Genomic DNA, 11,966 nt, shown 5'->3' on the forward strand with positions numbered 1-11,966 from the left:
TGGCCACCTCTGTGAGTCCAGCAAATCCAGCGACTTGTTCATCTCACTCAAGAAAATTGCATCAAAAAGTAATTCAGCATGTAGTGAATTACGCTGTGCTTTTTAATGCTGTACTGTATCCATGTGATGTAGCCTGGTGTTCAATGACTCACATCCTGCCGGCAATTGCACAAAATGCCAAGTTACCATTTTTGGACCTGTGATACATATTATTTGTCTAGAAGGTGAACAGTGTTTTGGCGTGACCAGTCCTGCAGCATCATCTCCAGTCAATTAATTCACTGCCGTCCAGGGATGGAAAATTAACCCTCTGAAGAGCCCTCCTTTTTTTTTTTTTTTTGTGTTTTTCAAAATTCCAAGTCGGTGTTCTAGAACTCCGTTGTTTCAAATTACCAGTAGCATTGTTACATCAGCATTAGAATGTTCAGTTACGAACACTGTGATCACATATTTGCGATGTCACACCTTAAAGGGTTAAGTGTTGCCGCAAGTAGAGTTAGGCAACGGAGCACGTCTCCTCGAGTGCCTTTCCAAGTAATCAGAAGGCTGAGGGGCGATTACTAGAGCGTGTTCTCAGGGAAGGAATGGAATAAATAAATAAATAAATAAATAAATAAATAAATAAATAAATAAGTAACAGCCCTGCAGCCAATTGTTTATGACAAAGCCTGATATCTCCTCTCTTCTTCCACGCCTGACTTGAGCTTGCTGTCGGGAGTCCAAGGTCCCCTGGGCCTTCAACTCCAGACGCTTCAGCAGCTCAGGTTTTGGGTGGGGGGGGGGGAGGGGGGGCTGGGGGGGGGGGTATGGCTGGGGGGGCTTCCTCCTGCCTGCCGTCTCCTGCCTTCTCTCTTCCTGAAATGTCATAGACTGGTCATACTCCATTAACACTCTCCACATATTTATTTTTTTCTGCCAAAAAATTGTTAGAACGTGACTTCCTGGTGACAATGTGCAAATAGAAACTGAGGATGCGATGGACAAGGCTACCCATTGATGCCATTAGCCTGTCATAAATTATGCTGCAAGGGCTGATGGGAATCCACTTGTTACAGCAAGCAAACAGGCTACTCTGTCATTCGAGGTACTAATGAGAACTTGAGCTGAGAAGAATGAGTATATACTACGTACAGCAACTCCAAACAGTGTAACAAATATTGTTATAACATTGTAATAAACAATGTTGTTGCTACTTGTAAGGTTACCGGGATATTGAACTTCTTGGAAACACAAGGTTACTACCTGATAAGGATGAGTATATTTCACATGCAGCAATTCCAAAGTGTCATAAATAACATTGTTATAACATTGTAGTAAACAACACTGTAACTACAGTAAGGTGTGTGTGTGTGTGTGGCGCCATCATTGCTATTAGCCTCTACCCTCACCTAGCCTGTCAGAGGCCAGTCAAACGGTGCGGAAAACCAAAGCGAAGCTTAATATCAGCGCCGAACGGATTTCCGCCGCTGGTTCGCGGTTATTTCACCGTCCAGCAGAGCAGTAACTTCCCCCCGAGCCAGCGTCATCGATTTACACCGCTGTGCACCCTAACACACGGCAGACGGCTAACTCCTCTGAGCCCCGCGCGAGCGTTCTCTCTCTCTCTCTCTCTCTCTCTCTCAATTCAATTCAATTTCAATTTCAATTTAAGTTGCTTTATTGGCATGAAATACAGACATATTTATTGCCAAAGCATACATATAATATGTAAAATAAGAGTAATATTAAAATAATAATGATAAATGTACATATACAATAACAGCAACAGAAGTAAATCAATAAGTATATACAATGTTTATATGGGGTGGGTGGTCACTCACTGTCCCTCAGGTTATGGCAGGCTGAAATGAACTGTGCTGCAATTGGGGCTGTTGATCCTTCCCCTAAAAGAATTGCACATTTTTCTTCTTTGATTTGTAATTAAAATTATTTATAATTTGGGATAATTTTGGAAATATTTTTTTCTAATTTGTAAATATTTTGTGCAAGTAAGGAGGAAGTGCATCTCTGTTTCTACCTCTCCTGTCTTACAGTGACCACATATTCGCTCTTCTTTTGGTACCCATGAGTTTTTGTATCTGCCTATTTCAATTGCAAGCGTGTGGTCACTGAGCCTGTACTTGGTCAGGATCCGTCTCTGCTTCGTATCTCTGACAGAGAAGAGATACTCTGCCTGTGCGTATTTTCTATTTAGGGCCCGATAACAATTCAGTTTATTTTGGGATTGTGTTTCTTTGTTCCAGTGGTCCAGATAGGAGTTTTTGATGTGTTTTATAATTTGGTTGACTCTAATGGGCTGTTGTGAAGCAGTGCTGGTCTGAAGCTGGTTTGCATTAGTATGTGTTAATGTTAGTCTAGAGAGGTTCAGAACCAGCTGACTGAGGGGATACTTTCCTGGGCTGAGCTCTTGGGTTTGGAGTGCCAAGAATTGTAAGGAGTCTGTTGGACTCATTTTTAGATGTTCAATAAAGTTTAATGCCCTTTTTTGAATTTGAATGAGAGTCGGAAATCTGCCTAATTCAGCCCTGCATGCCCTCTCTCTCTCTCTCTCTCTCTCTCTCTCTCTCTCTCTCTCTCTCTCCGTCTCAGTCTCCGGCCCTCCATCTTGCGCGAGCGAGTCAGTCTGGTGTGAAACGATGGAGTCAAGGGGAAACGCGGCAGAAGGCTGGAGAGTCGCTGCAGGAGAATTTAATAAATAAATGAATAAATAAATAAATAAAAAACTTGGCTTTTTAAGGCGGGAGGAACCTGGGAGAGGCGATCGCTCGGCACCGCCGGGGACCCGCGGGGCGAAGCGTGGCGGTGAAACCGGCGGCCCGTGACTTCGACACGGATTAGTAGGAAGCATCAGCCTCTGACAGCAGCGCTTTGCCTTTCCCCCACAGCAACCGCTTCCAGCTCTCCAGCCCCCCAACCCCCCCAACACCCCCTCCCACCTCGGGCCAGGATCCGGTGACATCCGTTCGCTCTCTGATTCGTGCCAAGCGCGCCGAGCCGCGAGAGAGGAGGAGGAGGAGGAGGAGGAGGAGGGGCCGCGAACGAACGGTCCGCGACGACGTGCGGGGTCTAATTAACGGCCCTGTCCGTCAAAAAGGGCGAAAGCCCGGAGAAGATTGCGCTGTGTAATTTCCATAATCCGTACCCCCCGCCCCCCCTTCGCAAGTTACGGTCCAGTTCGGGCGAGGGGCTTGGTGCATCTCGCAATTTCGCAAACATGTGATTAACCAAAGAATCAGTTAGACCAATTACAGCAAATAGGCCCGCCCATGTCATTATCCGCTACCCAATACGTCCCTGTAATTCTCATCTCGAAGCTTTTCAGTGATTATTTGCAGGCGCCTGTGCGCGCGTGCTTATTTTATTTATTGAAATCGGGGCAAAACAGTGCATATTTGTTGAATGTTGCTTATACCTGGTTCGTATTGTTTCCGGGAAAACTGTTGCAGGTTTAATTCCCAGGTAGGGAGCTGACATTGTGCCGCTGAGCAAGGTACTTAACCTGATTGTTTCTGTAAATAGTCTGATGTGCGTACCGATAATGTGCAGGTCTACAACATGTCAGCAGCTGCATACAAGTCACCTGGGAAAAGGAAATAAATAATGAATTGTGATCTGGTAAAAAAAAAAAAAAAAAAAAAAAAAAAAAGAAAAAAAAGCTAGACGCTGTAAGAACGCTCAGCTTTGAGTGATGTCACACCAATACGCACGGAGCACCTGGGCACAGCAGGTGTGTAGAGGAAGCGAGATTCTCCTCTGGCAGGGCTGTCGGCATGGAAACGAGGGCGTGGGCAGGGCTTCGGGATCGAGAGGGGGAAAAGGGGGAAGAGAGATCTGCAGCGCCGTGACACTGCTATGTTACTTGTCAACGGCAGTGGATCAACTAAGGACACAGACCCTCGATCACTAAGGCTCGACACTGATGGGCCTTTTTTCCCTGACTCTCATGAAGCCCATGTTCCTCATGGAAAATAGGCCTACAGAATAAAAACGCAGAAGTTAAGTTTCTCAAAACCCACCAATTTTGACTTTGAAGTGCATGATCAACCCATGAGCTTCTGATTCAAGATTACATTCCAATATCTACTTTGAGTATAGATCAAAACCATATCAAATGTATTGAGTCATAAAAGCAACAGATATTAATAGCCTAAATTGTAAGTAATTAGACGTTATAAGCAATATGCATTGGATGAACTGAAAATCACCACATTTGATGGCAAGTGCATCTTCCTATAAATGCCTTAGGAGGTGGCCTGATGGGAAGATTAGTTTTAAATTGCATACAGATGAACTAATCAAGAAACAGAATATAGAGTTAGGCTTCTCGGTAACACTTTACAATGAGGTCACATGAATTTGCATTAAATAATGTAGTTGTTAGCTTGAATTAACGATGCCCAAATACATTAGCATGAAATCTAGTCAGTAGTGAACAAATACATGAACTAATGTATTAGTTACAGGATTATTTATACATTATAAAAACATAGTATAAACTTATAATTAATGAACCATTAACAAATACATGAACTTTTTTATTTTTTTATCTCAATATGAACTGGCATTAACAAATGTAGTTGTTAACATGAATTAATGATGTACCAGTTCATTAACAAAGCTGTACAGAATAACTTTTCAGTTGTTAGTAGTCAACAACTACATTAGTTTATGCCAATTCACGTGACATTACATGCATTGGACCATTTATCATGGTTCTCTGCACTTTATAACAGGTGCTAAATCATTAACCCATCACTATCTCTTATATGAATAGTCTGGGCTGGCTTCTTTACATCCACACAGATTGATCCACAGGTATATATTCATATATAAAACAATAATTGGTTTACTTCGTTCCTACCTCAGCGGTCTGTTAAATAGAAATCCACATACAGTAGTTATCCCCTCCGTCTTAAGACTCCTAGTGATGAGGTACTTTTTAAAAGTCCTCTGTCCCTCTGCTGAACCTGGAACATTGGGTATCAGCCATTCCGCTCTTACAGTTGGAACAATCTTAAGATAGACAAATTGATTTAATTTTCCCATCCCATTGGCCTCACACTGACAATAACAAAAAGCAATCAGAGACCGCGCAGGACATTTTGTGAAATATTTTGACAAAACACAGAACATATTCTTGCCTTGACATTTATCATAGCAATAATATAAATAAATTTCATATACCTCCTCCTGGCCCTAATAACTTTAGCCAATCTGTCTCATTTTCCTGTGAAATTGGATGGCAGATTTACTCAGTTAAAAGTAAAATGATTTAAAAAAATTAATTCAAGAAATCCTAAGTACTGGTGGGGGGAACTAAAACACAGTTTGAAAGGACCATAAAATAAAAAAAATAATAATAAAAATGTCATTCGTTCTACACAGTTAAAACAGTCTGTTCACAATAAGATTTTCCACCTTCAGATAATTGCGTAAGAGCCTCTTATTGGCGTGCAGCCATTGAAATGGGCAGTGCGCATTAGACACCATTACCAGACACTGCGGCAAACCATTTCCCCTTATTAGACGCAATGAGCGATGCTGGGCGTCCAGGTCCAGCAGGCATGTCCTTATTGTGATCACGGCTTACCTTTATTACTGGGAAAAAAGAAAAAAAAAAGACTCACTGCTTTTCAGACAAACAGAGTCGCTGTTAGAAGGCTTCCAGTTACCTTCTGAAAGGGGCTCTACGAAGAAAAGCTGAAAAGGCTGGAACTAATGGCTAGGGGACTGCGGCGACCCTGAACCGTATCGAATGTGTTTTAGGCCGATACGTGTCTTTCCTCGGTGATGCTAGTTTCATATCTGGCAGTCCAACTTTGTCTCCCTCTGCTCTAACCTGGGAGGCATTGAGGCTTTCCTGTTGACTTTGGCCATATTTATTTGGCCATATAACTTCCCAGTCATTAAATGTCAATTTCTGTAAAATGCTTTGTTGGAGACTAGTGAAATTAAGCACACTGTCAAAATACTACTGCTACTGTTGCTGCTTCCACTACTACTGCTACTGCTGCTGCTGTTGCTGCAACTACTACTTCTACAACTACTACTACTAATAATATTATCAACCATCCAGAAAGTGATCTGAAATCTACTCAGTGCAATCAGTTTTATTCCTACACGCTGGAAGGTGTTGCAGAGTAAATAGCAAATAGTAAATAGTGTTACAGCTTCCTTTCATGTTGCCTGATATTCATAATGAAGGGCCATCGGTACAAGCCAGGAGACAGCAGGCTCTGCTCGGACTCGCGTTCGTACCGACGCGACGCTCGTAAAACAGAATCGCCCACGCCCCTCAAATCCGCCGCTCTGCCGGGAAGCCCTGCGGCAGCGTACCCCCGCCTCGTCTCGGGACCCCCTCGCCGAAATTGTTCCAATATATCTGCCTCGTCACCATAAAAGATCCGTCGTGTCCGTCGAATCCCCAGCTGCCGTTCCGACCCGGCGGAAGAGAGCGCGATAAAAAATAACAATAAAAAAAAGAAACAAAAACAAGCGCGTAAAAAAAAAAAAAAGCCGTGGCCGTATTTTATCGCGTACGGCGTCGCGCAGCGCGACCACGGAGCATTTTTTTCCTTCCTTTCTTCGCTCCGAATTATTAATGCGATGAGCGGGAAGCGAAAAACGGCAACGACGTGGAGCGCGTTCGCGGTTACTCGGCTAACCAGCGCGCCGCCGGTGACCCCCCCGGTGACCTCACACAGCTTGCCTGCGCCTCGGATGCCAGGAAGATGGAGTCATGTCTCTCGGACTCCCGTATGGTGTCGTCCACGGGTCACTAATAATCTCATCAAAATCCGTAATGCTATTAAGGAGGCACTTTTACACTTGCCGTAATAGAATTAGCCTTAGATCTCCACCAAGCTACTCTGGGACTCAGGTTTCTTAGAAGTCTTTCTTTGGTCTTGTAAAAACAAAAACAAAAAAAATTAGATAAACGAACAATAAAATTAATGAAATTATGAACGCAGGTTCATGCTAAGATTATATATTCAGAAGAAAACAAATAACTTTATGGTCGGCAGGGGATCACGCCACAGTGTTCGCTATTTAGTCACAGAAACGGTTCATTTAGAGGTGGGTTGTTTTACTGCCCTCAATTTCCAAGAACACAGACAGGGGAGAAATTGCACACATATCCATTTCAGAAGATGTTAAGAGAGCCATATTGGGATTTATGAATAAAATTATGCTCGGTTCGAGCTGCAAGAAGGAGCAAAGGATAGGATTAGCACTGAAGCCAAAGGGAATTTATTTCACTGGTCAATCGAGGCACCATTTAATATCGTTCCTTTAAGGCTCAAAGTTCCTGATTTTTTTATTTTTTCACTCTGACATTGATCATTGGTAGTGTGCCAAATCCCTCCAATAAACTGCCCTTCTTAGCACAACGGGCTCATAAATCAGTGAAATTGCCTGACACCCCCGAATCGAACCCGAGGGACACCGACTATACCTTCTTCCCCAGCTGTTCATTAAGAGGCTACCACACGGACACTTAGCTACAGGGGTCAGGACCTGTATTCGCGAAGCGTTTAAAAAAACGGGAGGGCTGATCGAAGGGAAGGTTTTACCGTTTAGCTCATCGTGGATAAGGTTAAACTGTAGATGGGAGAAGCCTAATCTTATATCAGCACTCCTAATCTGCGATGATTCATGAACACGGGCCCAGAGTTAATAAAATGCATCATCAGATGATCTGGGATCGTTTTTTTAAATTTTTTTTATACCACAACAGTGCCTAAGGTTTGGCTATGGACCGGTGAAGCCTGAATTCTAGATGAGTGCTTCAAACCAGAGGAGCTTCATGAACATGGGAGCACCACGGTCAATAAAATGCATCAGAGTTACATTGCTGATCTTGGATCAGTTTTGCCGTTCAGCCCGTGATGGGTAACGTTGGAATATGGACAAGGGATCAACGTGACCCGAGATCAACATGGCCCTAGGTCAACACTTATACTCTGGGATGCTTTTGAATACAGGCCCAGGTCTCAGGAATTAATTTCATTGCAGATGAAATTCAGAAAGCACACTCAGCTCTTAAAAACATGCGAAGCCACGGAACCCCAAATCAAAGGCCCGCCTGCATCATCTCCGTCCCGCGAGCTCATTTGCTTTGCAACAATTTAGCGATGAATAGGACAGCGGGACTCAAAGGACAGTGACGCACGCGGCTTGCTTCCGTTTCTACGAAGCTACGGGGCGAATATGAAATCCAAAAAAAAAACACTCGCTACTCAATCAATAGTCCTGTTTTTTTTTTTTTTTTTTTTTTGTTCAAGTTCAAGTCGCCAACAGCACCCCAAGGCAACAGGGAGGGAGGGAGAGGATCAATCGGCAAAGACGACTTCCTTGTTGTTCACCAGCGCCCCCCACTGACCAATTAGGTGACCACAGTCTGAATCTACAGATAAAGGAGAGACGATAGCATCGGCAAGAACAGGCCATTTAGCTCTAGTCACACTTGCCAGACAATTTGCTACCATTACACAGGCTAGAGGACTATACGAGTATCTAGCTCACCATTCCCTACGGGCAGGATCTAGCTACCTCCCGGCTAGGAGTATCTAGTGCACACCATTCGCCTACAGACTAGAGAGTATCTAGTGCTCACCATTAACAGTGGCGTGAGAAAGTATTTGCCCCCTTCCTGATTTCCTCTATTGCTGCATACAGAGAAGGGTGGGCTCATCCTTCAAGTCTGTTTCATTCCCATCTGCCCCCCCCCATCTGCAACGGTCACCCTAGGCTTGCTCTTGTGGGGTTTCAGGCTGGGGTTTACTGGGAAGTGCATCGTGACAATTGTTTTTTTTTTTATTTGTTTGTTTTTATGTGCTATGCTGCTAAATTTTGACTTGATTTTGATTTGACTCTTCCAAACTGACAGTGGTCGCAATGCACTGCTTCTCTCTACCATGAACACTCCCTCTCCTGTCCTTACCTCATTCTGTGGAAACGTCCGTCGAACCGGACACTTGAGGGAGGTTTCTGGCCAACCAGCTTGCGATAGCAAAAAAAGAAATAAAAGCAGTGGTGAGATCTAATGATGCTTGTAATTGGAATTTAAGAGATAACACCTCAAGACCTTTTACAGCACATCGACAGCTGTTTAAACACAGAGTGACTGAATGGATTTCCACTAGACTGACTGATCCAAATAACACGAGGACCAGCTGGAATCTTGACAGGGATGAATTACATGCAAACTCTCAGCCTCTCCCTTGGAACAGCTCCTTAAAATAACCAGGCCGCTCTTAGACTTGCCTGTCAATCAATTTCACACTTAATCACTGCTTAGGATGAATCTATGACAAAGTAAAAACCCACAGAATGTGTTTGACGTGACACAGTGAATGTTTCTAAAACAGCTTTGTAAAAACCACAGACAGGCCTTTTTCTACGTCTACATAGGGGGTCGCCCTTGATATACCAAACCAAACAGTTTTCTCGAGTGCATTTTTCATGATTCATGACTTACTACTGCCAGCTCCCATTAGAACTAGCCTGAAAATTAAACGATGGCTGTGTGATAAACTATTAATAATTTGCACATGAGCAATGCCAAGCTGTCCTCCTCGAGATAAACCTGATAATTGGTCAACACTGGGACATGCAGCTAGGGCTTGTGGGTAATGGAATAACTCCATGGAAACATTGAAAGTTCTCCATGGTAACAATGCACTTGCCACCCCGTTAAATGAGACCATGCTTATTTTTGGCTCATTAGCACCCCTGGAGGCCTAATATTTACATGATCTTTTATTCAGCGGCACTTATGTATGTAAATTTATCAGGAAACAAATCTAATTTACATCCATTGATAAAAGCAGTGGCTTCGAGGTAAATAAGGTCTGAATAGTGTGAGGACAAGAGTACTGAATTAACTTCACTACAAACAGCATCGGTTCAGGTATTGTTTTAAAGATGTTTTGTGCTTAACAACATGCAAATACGCACACATTAAGCATTGTTTCATTTCAAATACACGTGCTGGAGTACAGGAGCCAAAGTATCAAAAATTGAGTCACTGTCCAAATACTTACAGACTGCACTGTACATATGAGGTTGTATATGAGGTTAAAGTGCAGATTGTTAGCTTTACTTTGAGAGTACATCCATATAGGGGCGACAAGGCTCAGGAGGTATGCTCAGACACTGCCATTGTCTGGCAGTCGGAGGTGCGGTCAACCCACCCTGGGCATGTCAAGGGCCTTGAGCAGACACTAACCCCTACTGCTCTGGCATGAGGGCATCAATGTAAGCGCTTGGATAAAGCGCTATATAAATGCAGTCCATTTACCATTTATTGGGTGACCCACATAGGAATGTCAGCTCCTTTCTTTCTCTGTGCTTTGACAACAATACTTAGAGGGATGTTAATATACTGAGAAACCATACTGCAAATCTAGGCAGAGGGAGCACTTATCATGTATTAATTCACCAAATCACCTTTTGTGTTTTTTAAAAATGAAACAAACCTCTCCAGCTATTTCAGGCCAAGTTATGTTCAGCTGTTGGAGTTTAACAGTAATGCCACGGTGATTTCTTTCTGCACACCCCCTTGATTAACTACATATCAGGAATGAAGCACCAACATGTCGAAACTGCAGAGCACTCAAGAGATACTCTCGATTGGCTTTCACGCATCACACTGAACTACAGTACCCATCTCTCTGCCAGGTTCAGCTTCACTATAATATATTTTTTTTTTGAGTGCTTAAACCACAATATGCAGCTTTTTTTACATTTAACCTGCAGAAGTGACTCGAGCTAGCGTCTGGAAGCAAGCCAGAGAATGATTCGACATTTATCCCAGATCTTTAAATGTCACCTCTAATTAAGCTTTCACAAGAGCCTTTAATTATGAGATAATACAATAAATAGCACAAATGGCCTGATAACATATTAAAAAAAAGGAATATAATGAAGCTGTTGGATGCCTGCACTTGGAACCCTGCCTTCTTTAACTGAAATGCCTTTCCTGTTTGCCAGGCATGTGACCACGGTTTATTTCCATTTGTCATTTTTAGCGAGACAATAACCCAGCTGAGATTTCAGATAAAAATACATTTCCCCGTTGTACACAAGTAAGGACATAAAACAATGCCTCTTTTTTTTTTGGCTGCTATTAGTTGGGTTTTTTTTTTTTTTTTTTCATTTGCAAACTGTTATGTTCCAAGATAATGAGGGGATGCAACAGTCACTCTCTCACATTTTGAAAAATATTTTTTCTTCAAAATACAATTGTATCTCTATTCTCCTCATCGTTCTGAGAGATAGATCTTCATTTGGTGCCGATACGCACCCTCCTAATAGAATTTCTCAGTCTCCCGCAGATTTCATTAGCTTTGATTCCTCTGACAGAAACTTGAATGCAACACATTCTGCACCGATTTAAAAAATAATAACAATAATAATACACCCCCACACCCCACCCCATGGTGATTCTTAATACTGTTTCGCATTAATAGCTTTGTCTTCCAATGAATCAAAACTTTTGCTAAGCGGTCATTGCACAGTTCTCTATACAACCAGCAAAAAGTATTTCTAGACACGCAAGTTCCCATGGATGAAAAGTATCTGGACACCCCTAGGTCTGGGGCTGTTTTCCATGCAAATTTTGGATGAGATGTTGGATGTCAGGCGTCCACGTACTTTTGGCCATCTAGTGTATTAGAAAATGCAATTCCAGGAAGTTGTTTTGTTGGACAACGCAAGTGTACAGCTCATGTATTTATTTCAGTTATATTCAGTCAGCCATGCTGTGTACAACTCCCCCCCCCCCAACCCCCCAAAGGTGATAGAATATTCTCAGTAATCCTATGTCCATTGTGTGAACACTAGAGGGCAGACGAGAGCACAGTGAAAAGATACGTGCAGAGAACAGGCAGTACCTGATTTTCTTCCAGAAAACAAACAGATTTTTTTTAAAGAGCTGTCTAAAAATATAAAATCAGGGTTTA

Source organism: Anguilla rostrata, chromosome 2, assembly GCF_018555375.3.
Source record: "Anguilla rostrata isolate EN2019 chromosome 2, ASM1855537v3, whole genome shotgun sequence".
Taxonomy (NCBI): Eukaryota; Metazoa; Chordata; class Actinopteri; order Anguilliformes; family Anguillidae; genus Anguilla; species Anguilla rostrata.